The sequence below is a fragment of the Magnolia sinica genome, chromosome 2 (genome assembly GCF_029962835.1).
Source record: "Magnolia sinica isolate HGM2019 chromosome 2, MsV1, whole genome shotgun sequence".
NCBI lineage: Eukaryota > Viridiplantae > Streptophyta > Magnoliopsida > Magnoliales > Magnoliaceae > Magnolia > Magnolia sinica.
Window position 1 is genome coordinate 56,887,448 of NC_080574.1, and position 12,920 is coordinate 56,900,367.

Sequence of the window (12,920 nt, forward strand, 5' to 3'; positions counted from 1 at the left end):
CAGAAACATTAGATCAATACAAATCATTCCAGATTCGGTACAAGGTTGTACAGCTACAACGAATCAACTCCTTCATTTCCTCTTCTTCCCATTTCTTCTTCTTTTTCTCCCTATTTTTTCCTCAAACATTCAGCCCTTTTGTTAGTCTTAGCAACTTGACTTGATTTGGACTTAGCGAGTCAAATCGACTCGACTCGATGGTAAGCCAAATCCTACTTCCCTTTCTCTTTCTTCCTCCGCCTCTTCCTTCTCCTTTCTTTCCTTCTTCCTATAACACATATCCAGCAATTTACTGGGTTAAACCAGAGTCTAGACTCAAGAAATTCACTAAGTCAACTCAGTAGCCCATACTCTCCTTCTTCCTTCGCCTTTCTTTCCCCTTTCTTCCTTCCTTTCTTTCTTTGCTTTTTCCCTTTGTCTTTATCATTTCTCTTCTCTGCTACCCCGACTGACAACACCCATACCTGACTCCCACTCAGTCTAGGACTCCATCGAGCCGGACTGAGTCAACTCAGCTTCTTCTTCTGCTTTCTCCTTTCTCCTTTCGTTCTCTATCTTTCCTTCTTACTTCTAGCTAGCAAACGCCCAACTAGACAGAGCAAAGCTCACCCTACCAACGCATTGAGTCAATTACTGCGGCAGCAGCACGTTCGGCTCTCTCTCTCTCTCTCTCTCTCTCTCTCTCTCTTCTTTTCTTCCTTCTTCTCCTCCGTTTCTTCCCCCTTTTCCTTATCATTTCTCCTTTTCTTTCTTTGAAAGACAAACTCGATGGCCCAAACTCAGGAATAACTAAGAATCAACAAACTGAATGACTCACCGAGTCATTGCTCTCACGCCCGGAATCCAACCCGGTGCGGCACCAAGTCAGGGATCTCTCCCTTCCTCTGATCTTCTTCTTCTCTCCCATTTCTTCTTTCCGTTTTCTCCTTCTTTTCTTCCACAACCAAAGTATCTCCAAACAAAGACAGCCCGAGCATTGGATGCTTGAACCGAGTCAGACTCGTTTTGGTGCGGCAGGGGAGATGGTGCGTCTCTAATGGCGAATCAAAACTCTGTGGACTTCTCTTCATTTCGTTGCTTGTAAACGGTTTGTCTTAGCTCTAGGGAGCTTGGGGAAGCTTCAAATCGAAGCTCCAATGGTGTTTCATTGATGGGTTGGAAGGAAGGAGCTTGCAGCCGATTTTCTTGGGCTGCCGCATGAAAACCGAAGGAAAGAGGTTGTTGTTAGGTTTATCCCTTATACAGTGTTGCCTTAACGAACCCCAAGCCATTGGATCGAGAGTGGATGGTTGGGATTCGATTTAGGGCTCCCAACTCTCTAGCGATTTTGTCTTTTATTCATACAGCTGGCACTCTGCGAATGGTGGACTCGGACAGTCGAGATTTGCTTCAGTGGATGGCTAGGATAACTTGAGAAAAACTCTCTTAGATTGCTAGCATGGCAGTGGAATTCCAGCCGCACACATCGGTTTGTGGTGGTGGTTGTGGTCACATGAGTTCGAACCGTGGGTTGAAACCGGGCAGGGAATGGTTAGATTCATGCCCTCTACAAGATTAATGAATCTGATTGTCCGAGTGGATGCTCATAGTGGGCCATAATGATCATACACGGACGCTGTCTGTTTGAACAGAGCTCGGCAGGAAACAGAGGAGAATTTCTCCTTTTGTTGAAAATTCTCGGCTCAACACGGTTTGACCGTGTTGACGGGTCTGGTGCACTGTGAGTGCATGCAGTGCTCGTGTGTGCTCGAGTCAAAAGTGGGGTCCACTGTGATGGGTTTAACAAATCCACTCCGTCCATCAACTTTAACAGATCGTTTTAAGGTATTGGACAGAACATGAGGTTGATCCAAAGCTTAAGTTCTCCATAGAAACTAGGTTTTGTGTTATTCTCTTGATTTCTATTAATCTAATGGTCAAATTGATTTCAATCTGAATTCCAACGGTCAAAAGGTCTTAGGAATTTGTTTGGATAATTATGACACTTAATCTATAGGCCTCCAAAATTAATACCTTTATTATAACTTCTTTCATAATATAAATTATTATCATTATTGACTAAATTTAACATTGTAATGTTTACTCCTATTTAGCATTGTCCTTATGGTAGATCAATCCTTCAATTTGAAGGTTTTGTGCAACTATCGAATAGGTCATCTCATGTTTGATGTGGGTTGTCTATAACATGATGGATGGTGGATCTTATAGATTTGGTTTGATAATCTGAAATGAATGGTTAGTTAGTCCACCAAGTAGATTAAGGTCGTATGAATAAGTTTTCTTAGATAGTGTGATGGTTCATCTTGGGGATTAATGAATGGATGACTCGAATTGTTGGTGTAGATTACTCCTAATGGTTAGATCCATTCCATATTTGACTCACATGGGTTCTTAGGTCCCTAAGGATTGTTAGTTGGGAGTCTAACTATCGATTCAATTATCTAGTGATGGATTGGAAAATTGTGCATTATGGACTTGATCTGTAAATGTAGATTAATCTTAGTGGTTAGATTCAGGTTAAAATGTGGGTTTCATGATGGTGTGATGGCTTATCTTCAAAATCAACGGTTGGATAGCTCAATATATGAGTGGGGATTATTTTCAATGGACAATTTGAACTAGATTGATTGTAACTATTCTGATAAGTTAGGCTTCTACTTATACTAAGCTAGGTTACAAAGTAACACCCGAGTACTGAAAAGTACGGGGTGTTACAATCTACCACCCTTAAAGAAAAATCTTGTCCTCAAGATTTGATAATTCTCATCCTAATCATTATCGGTGCAAGCGGCAGGGTTAATGGTGTTCCCTATCTTGCGAACGTCCAAGTTTACTATTATAATCTAGATCTAAATACACTATTGCTTAATTTTATCACTACTATTACTTTTCTAATATAACAAAATCAATTAACATTTTTAGGTTTCACAAATTATTTGGAATATTTTCAGGACCTACGACAATTAGAGATTTGTTTTAATGCCCATTATCATCTCATTTTTTTTTAAATTTTTTTTAAAAATTTTTTAATGCATGATTTGAAAAGTTCTAAATCATAATTTCTATGTGCAAATTTGAGTTGAAAATTTGCCAAACTTTCCAGATTCTCAAACCTAGTCTCAAAATGCTCAATCTAGAGTTGAATATTTTACTTAAAATTTTATAACTTCACCCCTAATTAGTATTAATTGCTAAAATTTATGAGAAATATCATCTCCAACTAATGAAATTTCTTAGGAATTTTAATTTATAACTTATAGTATGATTTTTTTTTTTTAAAAAAAAACATTGTCTCTAACTAAAGAGACGTATGAGAGAATTCAGATTATAGTTCTTGAAACGATTCCCAAAATTTTTGGAGTACTTAGATTCAATCAGATGTTCGACATGGTGGGTAGGTAATTCCCTACAATGTCTAAATTTGTTTCACTCACTGAGTGTTTTAACAAAGTCATTTCAACTAAGGAAAATTATGGGAAAATTCAAATCCTAGATTCTAAAAGTTCACTGAAAGTCAAGTTCAAGAAATATTCCTCTTGACCTTAGATATATCATAGTTGGAATTCATTTTCCCATGGTACTAATGTAGTTCCCAAATTTAAGTAGCTATTCTAGTAATTTACATGGGATTCAAAGTTCTTGTTCCCATGTCCAAACGACTCGTCCTAAAAATTTCAAAGGGGACCAAGGTTTCAAAGTCTTATAGAATTTATCATAAATCTGATCGTCATTCCTAATGTATTCATGGGAACCTAAGTTTAATTTCTATGTTCAAACAATTAAGCATACAATTTCCTAAGGGGCCTAAAGTTTTACGTCTCTATGTTCGCAATCTCCCTAATTCTAAGGGAATTCTAAATAGGTTCAAATAGCTACTCTAATAATTTCAAAAGAAGTCTAAATTTAGGTATCTACAATCTCAAAACTTTCCTAAGTCTAGGGAAAGTTCACCTAAGCTCAAATCTCTAATTCCAACATCCTAACTTAACACATTAAAGGTTTGTATAAGTTTGTTTCCCAAAGGCAAGGTTTGTCTAGACTCACTCTAATACCATCTTGTAACACCCCGGTTCTCGGAACCCGAGTACACTACTCATTTTCCAAAAACCTGAGCATTAACCTTTAAATATCCCAAATTTCACGTACATTTTTTTTATTAGAGTTAATAAACTAGCGGGACAAAAACAAATCAAGTATAAGAGGGAGTCCAAATAAACATAACCAAAGTTATAAGTGGTTACCCAAAAACTTATACAAACCAATGACTTAACTTATTACAAAACATATAGTAAAAATTAAAATGAGATGAAATTAGGAAAGAGAGTTGCAAGGTCTTCTGGCTCCTAATCGCATGAACACCAGTATGTACATCATCTATGTCCCCTGCACATTGTATATGGTTCAATAGCATCAATGGATATCCAGTAAGGTATAAACCCCCAAGATTTATCGTAATATCAAGATAATTAAGCATAGTTATTAGAGACAATATATAACAAATATTACACAATGATTATAATAGGAATCAAATAAGGTTCATCAGATATGGATTCATTAATAAATCATACAAGATAATCTTGTTTAAATGCATGGATGCATGCACATGCTCACAGACCTGGGGATGTACATCCAGCTGGTAAAAGTCGCCCAAGGAGAACCAGCCACTCGGAAAAGTACTCAAAGGACGCCCAATGAGAACCAGCCACCCAGAAAAGACTATGATATATAGACCACACAAGGAGGACTAGTCACTCGAAGAAGTACATGAAGGTATGCCCAAGAATCAGAACTAACCACCCAGAATAGACCATAATAAATAGATCGCTTAAGGAGATCTAGCCACTGGAAAAAGTACACAAGGTAGCCTAAGGAGAACTAGTCACTCGAAAAAGACTATAATAATATATAGATTGCCCAAGGAGATCTAACCACCTAAAAAAGTACTCGAGGTACGCCTAAGGAGAACTAGTCACCTGGAAAAGACCGCATGCCATAGAAATACATGATTAGCCCATTATTATTCCAAATTCAGACAATCAATTTAGGAAAGCTCAAAGGTCACTATGGGGGTTGGTCACCCAACATAAGCCGACAGCTCAGGCATAGTGTCCCATTCCACCAGCCCTGGCTCATGAGACTAATAAATAAGATGTTTTAAAGGTAACCCCTACAACTAGTGGCCAATTGTAATCCAACAAATGGAACTTATCATCGCAAGGTTGTAAAATAATCCATTAAAGCTGCAAAAGGGCAAGCATTCCATAAAAGCCGTAAGGGCAAATATTCCACCTAATGGTGTGATAAAAATGGATTATTCCCTTAAGCCATATAGGCATAAATGATTCACAAGATGATAAGTCCACAATATAAATTTATTTAATTCATAACACAGGTGGCCACTAGTTCGAAGATTTCCTAAAAACACCATCAAATAATCATAAATAATAAATTTTACTATGTATAATGTTGATAACACATGCATAGCTAAAGTATTAGCCTTAAAACATGATAGAGATAATTGATATTCATCACATATTCAAATATTTAACTTTCAACTTAATTCATCAACTATTTATAACATTCGAATTCAACATGAGCAACCAACCATATTAGGCAATCGATAAGATATATGAACGAAAGCGAATAAACAAATCAATTATCTAGATGTAGAAAAGCTTGAAGGGTAATCCTCACCTTGAAGTGTAGATTCTCTTCTTGTTAGACTAGGGATCACAAATGGATTCAAGGCACTTGACCTAACCTAAAATACCATACATGGATAGTTAAGCTACATTGTTTTAAAGGTGAATGAACATCAAATTCTTCTACTAATGCATCAATTACAACCTAGAATAGAGGAAGAATTTTAAACTATCCAACACTACATACCTTTGATCGCGTCCACTCAGAAACGTTAGATCAATACAAATCATTCCAGATTCGGTACAAGGTTGTACAACTGCAACGAATCAACTCCTTCATTTCTTCTTCTTTTTTTCTCCCTATTTTTTCCTCAAACATTCAGCCCTTTTGCTAGTCCTAGCTACTTGACTTGATTTGGACTTAGCAAGTCAAATCGACTCGACTCGATGGTAATCCAAATCCCACTTCCCTTTCTCTTTCTTCCTCTGCCTCTTCCTTCTCCTTAATTTCCATCTTCCTGTAACACATATCCGGCAATTTACTGGGTTAAACCAGAGTCTAGACTCAAGAAATTCACTGAGTCAACTCGGCAGCCCACACTCTCCTTCTTCCTCCGCCTTTCTTTCCCCTTTCTTCCTTCTTTTCTTCCTCTACTTCTTCCCTTTGTCTTTATCATTTCTCTTCTCTGCTACCCTGACTGGCAACACCCATACCTGACTCCCACTCAGTCCATGACTCGATTCGGGCTGGACTAAATCGACTCAGCTTCTTCTTCTCTTTTCTCCTTTCGTTCTCTATCTTTCCTTCTTGCTTCCAGCTAACAAACACCCAGCTGGATAGAGCAAAGCTTGCCCTACCAACGCATTGAGTCAGTTGCTGTGGCAGTAGCACGTTCGGCTCTCTCTCTTTCTTCTTTTCATCCTTCTTCTCATCTGTTTCTTCCGCTTTTTCCTTATCATTTCTCCTTTTCTTACTTTGGAAGATAGACATGATGGCCCAAACTTAGGAATAGCTGAGAATCAGCAAACCCAATGACTCACCGAGTCATTGCTCTCACGCCCGGAATCCAACTCGGTGCGGCACCAAGTCAGGGATCTCTCCCTTCCTCTGATCTTCTTCTTGTCTCCCATTTCTTCTTTCTATTTTCTCCTTTTCTTCCACAACCAAAGTATCTCCAAACAAAGAGATCCCGAGCATTGGATGCCCGAACCGAGTTAGACTCGATTTGGTGTGGCAGGGGAGATAGTGCGTCTCCAATGGCGAATCAAAACTCTGTGGACTTCTCTTCATTTCGTTGCTTGTAAGCAGTCTGCCTTAGCTCTAGGGAGCTTGGGGAATCTTCGAATCAAAACTCCAATGGTGTTTCATTGATGGGTTGGAAGGAAGGAGCTTGCGGCCGATTTTCTTGGGTTGCCACATGAAAACCTAAGGGCCTGTTTGGATGCCTGTAAGTTGGGTAAGTGGGAAGTTATTTATAGGGAAGTCACTTACAGGTGGTGTTTGGGGGAGAAAAATCACCTGTAAGTAACTTACAACCTGTAAGTCACTTACAGGCAAATCTACCAAAAAACTGCAGGGGGATGGGGGTGGGAAGTCACTTCCCTGTAAGTCACTTACAGGCTCAATGGTTAGATTTTTAAAAAGAGGGGAAGAGGGAGAAACGCACCAACCCACCAAATCTCTCTCTGTCTCTGCAATGTCTCGCTGCAGTTACTGCCTTCCGTCTCTTCTCCTCCTAAAACGGTAGGGTTTCATCTACCCTTTTTTTTCTCCTTTGAAAACGGGAGTGGTTTGACGTTACTCTATAAGGCACGCTGGCATCCAAACAGTCACTTATAAGAACCTGCGTATTTTTTCACACGTGTCATGGGCCTCTAATCCGAACGGACCATGTGATGCAGCATCCCATGAAACTGTCAGGGACTGTGGCCTGTGGTTGGTGATCCTATAGATCGTTTATCTGGTTGGTCTCACTGTGGCCTGTGGTTGGTGACCTGTGATGTACTCGCAGTGTTGGTGAATCTCTTAGATTGCACAGTTAGAATGCAAGTAAGTTAACGATCTACATCAGTGTTTGTGAATCTCTTAGATCCTGAGCCTCAAACTCCTCATTAGAGTGAGAAAAACTTTGATGATAGAGTGGGATTGATGATGCGCTGGCCCTTGGAAATTACATCAGATTGAACAATTGGAATGCAAGTAATTTAATTACTAGATTTTCTATTAATATTTTTAAGTTTATTCTCAATGCTTAAATTGAGTTATTACTCCATATTATAGATTTTTTGAATTCGTGGGCCCACTTTTATAGCCTACTTGATGATTGTTTTAGCTTAATAATTATCTCAAATATTCATCTTGATGGGCTTAACAAAATAACATATTTGATCCCATGTTTTTTTATATGATTATAACATTTTAGAACGATTCCCCAATCTAAGATATGCTCGATGTGAATATACAGCTTTCTACCTGTAAGTAATTTACAGGTTATCCAAACAGAAAAAGTAACTTACCTGTAAAGGACTTACAACTTGCATCCAAATAGGTTACCTGTAAGTAACTTTCACCTGTAAGTCACTTACAGGTAAGTCACTTACAACTTAAAAGAACTTACAGGCATCCAAACAGGCCCTAAGGAAAGAGGTTGTTTTGGGTTTATCCCTTATACGGTGTTGCCCTAACGAACCCCAGGCCATTATATCAAGAGTGGATGGTTGGGATTCGATCTAAGGCTCCCAGCTCTTTAACGATTTTGTCTTTTATTCATACAGCTAGCACTCCGTGATTGGTGGACATGGACAGCCGAGATTTGCTTCAGTGGACGGATGAGATAACAGGAGAAAAACTCTCCTGGATTGCCAACGTGGCAGCGGAAAGGTAGAACGACTTTCATTTTTTCTCTTTTTTTTTTGAAAATTTCAGCCGCACACATTGGTTTGTATTGGTGGTTGTGGTCACATGAGTTCGAGCCGTGGGTTGAAACCGGGTAGGGAATGGTTAGATTCATGCCCTCTACAAGATTAACGGATCCGATCGTCTGAGTGGATGCTCATGGTGGGCCACAGCGATCATACACGGACGCTGTCCGTTTGAATGGAGCTCGGCGGGAAACAGAGGAGAATTTCTCCTTTTATTGAAAATTCCCGGCTCAACACGGTGTGACCGTGTTGACGGGTCTGGTGCACTGTGAGTGCATGTGTACTCGAGTCAAAAGTGGGGTCCACCGTGATGGGTTTAACAAATCCGCTCCGTCTATCAACTTTAATAAATCGTTTTAAGGTATTGGACAGAACATGAGGCTGATCCAAAGCTTAAGTGGTCCATAGAAACTAGGTTTTGTGTTATTCTCTTGATTTCTATTAATCTAATGGGCAGATTGATTTCAATCCGAATTCCAACAATCAAATGGTCTTAGGAATTTGTTTCGATAATTATGACACTTAATCTATAGGCCTCCATAATTAATACCTTTCATCGAATTATTGTTAAACAGTTTTCTATTTTTATATTACTTGTAGTAATCTTTAATTATGTTTGTAATAGCAATGTCTCAAAGCTAGTATGTTGAGTTTCAGAACATATCGGGACTCAGACTGCGACTCGGATTGAACGAAATTACAAATCGAGAAGGTCGCTATCTATAGAATTGCTAGGAAACAAGTGGTGCTATGAATGGGTAATGTATTCGCTACAAATCATCAACGTTGCGTGTACCATATTCGATCATGTCTTTAATGATATATAATTTTGTCAAACATTGACAGGTATATCTACCTGTGAACCATGAGAATTCTCATTATTTTCTTATGGTCATCTATCCAAGAAAACGAGATATCACTGATATCGATAATTTATATACGAATGCACTCATGAAGAACAAGCAAAAGATTAAAATTATGACTGATGGGCTCTCTATTCTCTTCAATGCCATCGGAGGCACATCTGCTCTTGAAGGGAAGGTCTAGACCGCCAAACAAGAGAGATCGGTACCGAAGCAAACCAATGGTTATGACTGCGGCATATTTGTAATGAAATATATCGACATATTGTGCAGTGGTCACATCTTGGAAGGAACATATATGTAAAACTTCACTCCAATTTGGAGTAATTCAATAGCATATGATTGTTTAAGTGTTACCTATAAATGAGATTTGTCTTAAATTTATTGGATAAAAATGTTTCTTGAGCAACATGGGTAATCTATGTAGTCTAATGTCTTAAATCTATCCATAACAGGGTCCGTCGATGTCATTGACAGACCACTCGATCCCATCGAGCATATGTCGATGCCATCGATAGATGCTCGATCCCATCAAGAAAATTCAGAAAAATCCTAGTTGATTAATGGACAGTTTTGGAGGTTACTACTTGATGGCATCAAAGGATCTTCGATGTCATCGACTGGTCCTCAATGTTCCTCAATGCTGTCGATGCCATTGAAGGACCCATCGAAGGTGCACACAGTTTTCCATAAGTGCACGATTTATTTCTCATTTCGATTAGGTAGTATATATATCGGGTGTAATCGGGATTAGAGAGAGGATTGGGGCTTTCTAAATTGTTATAAAGGGGTTAAGAGCATAGCTAGGGTTTCAAAGGAGATTCGAGGGTTGTTCAAATTGATAAGATCTACTCTCTTGTAATATTGCTTCATGGTGCATTACTCATCACTTTTTGCCATGGTTTTTTTCCCAAAATGTTTTTTCCAAGTAAAATTTAGATTACCTTCTTGTTTAGGGTTATTTGTGTGGTTGTGATTACTTTGCTTGATTCTGCTCTATGTGCTTCTATGAGTCCCAACAATCTATTGAGTGACATTGATAGCTCAAACTATATTGAACCATGTTTAATCAATCTTGATTGTCAATTTTACTCATCCGTTAATTAAATGGTTGGGATTTCCTAATCAAGTTTTTTTTTTTTGTTTTTTTTAATAATAAATTTTAACACACGCACACACACCACCATACACTCATGCCATAGTGGGATTTCACCACCTATGGGTACTTGAACCCATAACCAGGTGTTGAAACTCATGAGAGTTCACCGCCGGAGTAAGAGTAAGGACCCTTCCTAATCAAGTTGGTTATTGAGAAACATAGGCAATCTGATGTAGGAACCACTTATGGATGATGTTGATTGTTCATTAGAATTCTTTAATTTTTATTTTTATTTTCATTTTAATCACTTTGGATCATTCATATTTCTCACCTTTTATTGGATGGGTGATTCTTGTTATTGAGTGTGAAATATTGTATATTTCCTCTTGTTATGCATTGGTTTTTTAAGCATAAATGCCCTTAATCAATCCAATTACATATGTTTTTCCTATGCGAGGTGATTTGGATATTTAATATGAAAAGAATAATTAAAGAGAAGATTTAATGCTCAAAGAATGATGAAAACAAGACTTGGAGATTTGAAGGTGTTTAATGAAGATGTCAAGTACCAATGATCTAAGAAAAATAAGTGCAAAGGAGAGAGAAAAGACCGGCTAAATCAAAAAGTCCAATAGCAGAAATAACAGACTATTTGGCCCTGGATGTAGGGTTTTCTTTAAACACTTGTGTAAATCAAAGCATGGACACTAAGTTTGATGATGGTACTTTATATAGTATTAATTTAAATAATTAATTTTGCTTGCAATTGATTCATGGATGAGATTATTCAACTGGTTTTCCAATCTTCATAGACATACATAGATTATCCAATGTGAGGACCTCTTGATGGTGCTAAATAGAACTAGGCTTAGACTACCCAGGTTCCCAAGGGTGCATCTGAGCACTAGAGCTCGACCCTGGAGGGGTTGTTACGGTGGGGACGTCGTCTTCCTCCCTCCCGAGGCATATAGCCATGTTGGCTAACTGAGGGCAAGGGAACGTTGCAGGGGAGGAGGTAACACACTACTCTTCTTACGCCTTGACCTTCTACTTTCCACCTTGACGGCAATACATGTCAAGGTGTGTCTTATTTCAGTGCCTTTCATTCCTTATTTATTATTCTTTTATTATATGATGACCCTCTCCCATTTTCTTTTTGTAGGGCACACTTGGGGTTCTTTACATCAGCCATCTTTTGCTCGATCTAAAGGCCCAGTTAGATGACTCAAACCGGAGGCTCGGGTTCGCTAGAGCTAAGCTACGAGCGAAAGCTTCCAAGCTAGAAGCAGCCATGGAGGCCTAGGCAGCAACTCATGTTGAGGTTGAGGCACTTCATGTAATACCCCGTGATTTCAGGACCCAAGTATATGACCCGTTTCCCAAAAACCCATGTTAACCTATAGAGAGCCAAATTCCATATATATATATATATATATATATATATATATATATATATATATATATATATATATATATATATTTCTTATCTTTCAGAATTAGCAGTTTAGCGTAGAAGGGATAAATCAACATAAAGGAAAATTTACATTTACATTTAGAATATACAAAAGGATGCCCATAATAACTTATACAAACCAATGTCTCGAAAATAACAAATACAAGAATTCCATAATTTATACGAGGGAAATAAAAAGATGCATATAAATTTGAGCCACAAGATCGCGTAGCTCCTCTGGGCAGGTATGATCACCTTATCAATTATACCTAGCTCCTCATCAGCCTGAACCTGAATATCACTTAAGCCACCTGTGCTACCTGTACAGTTATATATTTGATGGATGAGTGGCCAACTCAGTATGAATTCTCCTTAAGATTACATACCACTGCATTAAGTAAGCATAGTTATAAAAGATAACATGACATACAAAACAATACATGAAGCAGTCTTATTAGATGCATGGATGCATGAATGCATCATCGACCCGGGGATGCTCATCCGTTTGGCAGTTGAGCTCGTCACCCATGCAAAGGCTGGCCATTAGCGAAGCACATCACGTGCATACATCATGTACCGCATAATGACTGCCTATCGTACATCACGTACCACTACACCAAAATCGCCAAACTGGTACAGTTGGTTTTTTGGTTTAGAAATGGCTTTAAGCCATTCCTGATTTGAAACGGTAGTGAACCATACTCGAATAGTTGTTGTTGTATGTTGTTACTTTCACTTTTTTGTTGGTCTGTCCCAATTGATTGTTGTATATTCTTATTTCTTATTATTATAGTTTATTGTATTATTTTGAAACAGATGGACGGAATGGATTCTATTAGAACCCTCTATGTGGACCCCACATCGCCCGACAATCACATTTACATAAATATGCTGTAGACTACTAGATTATTCTCATCACCAAAATGCCCAAAATGCCAAAA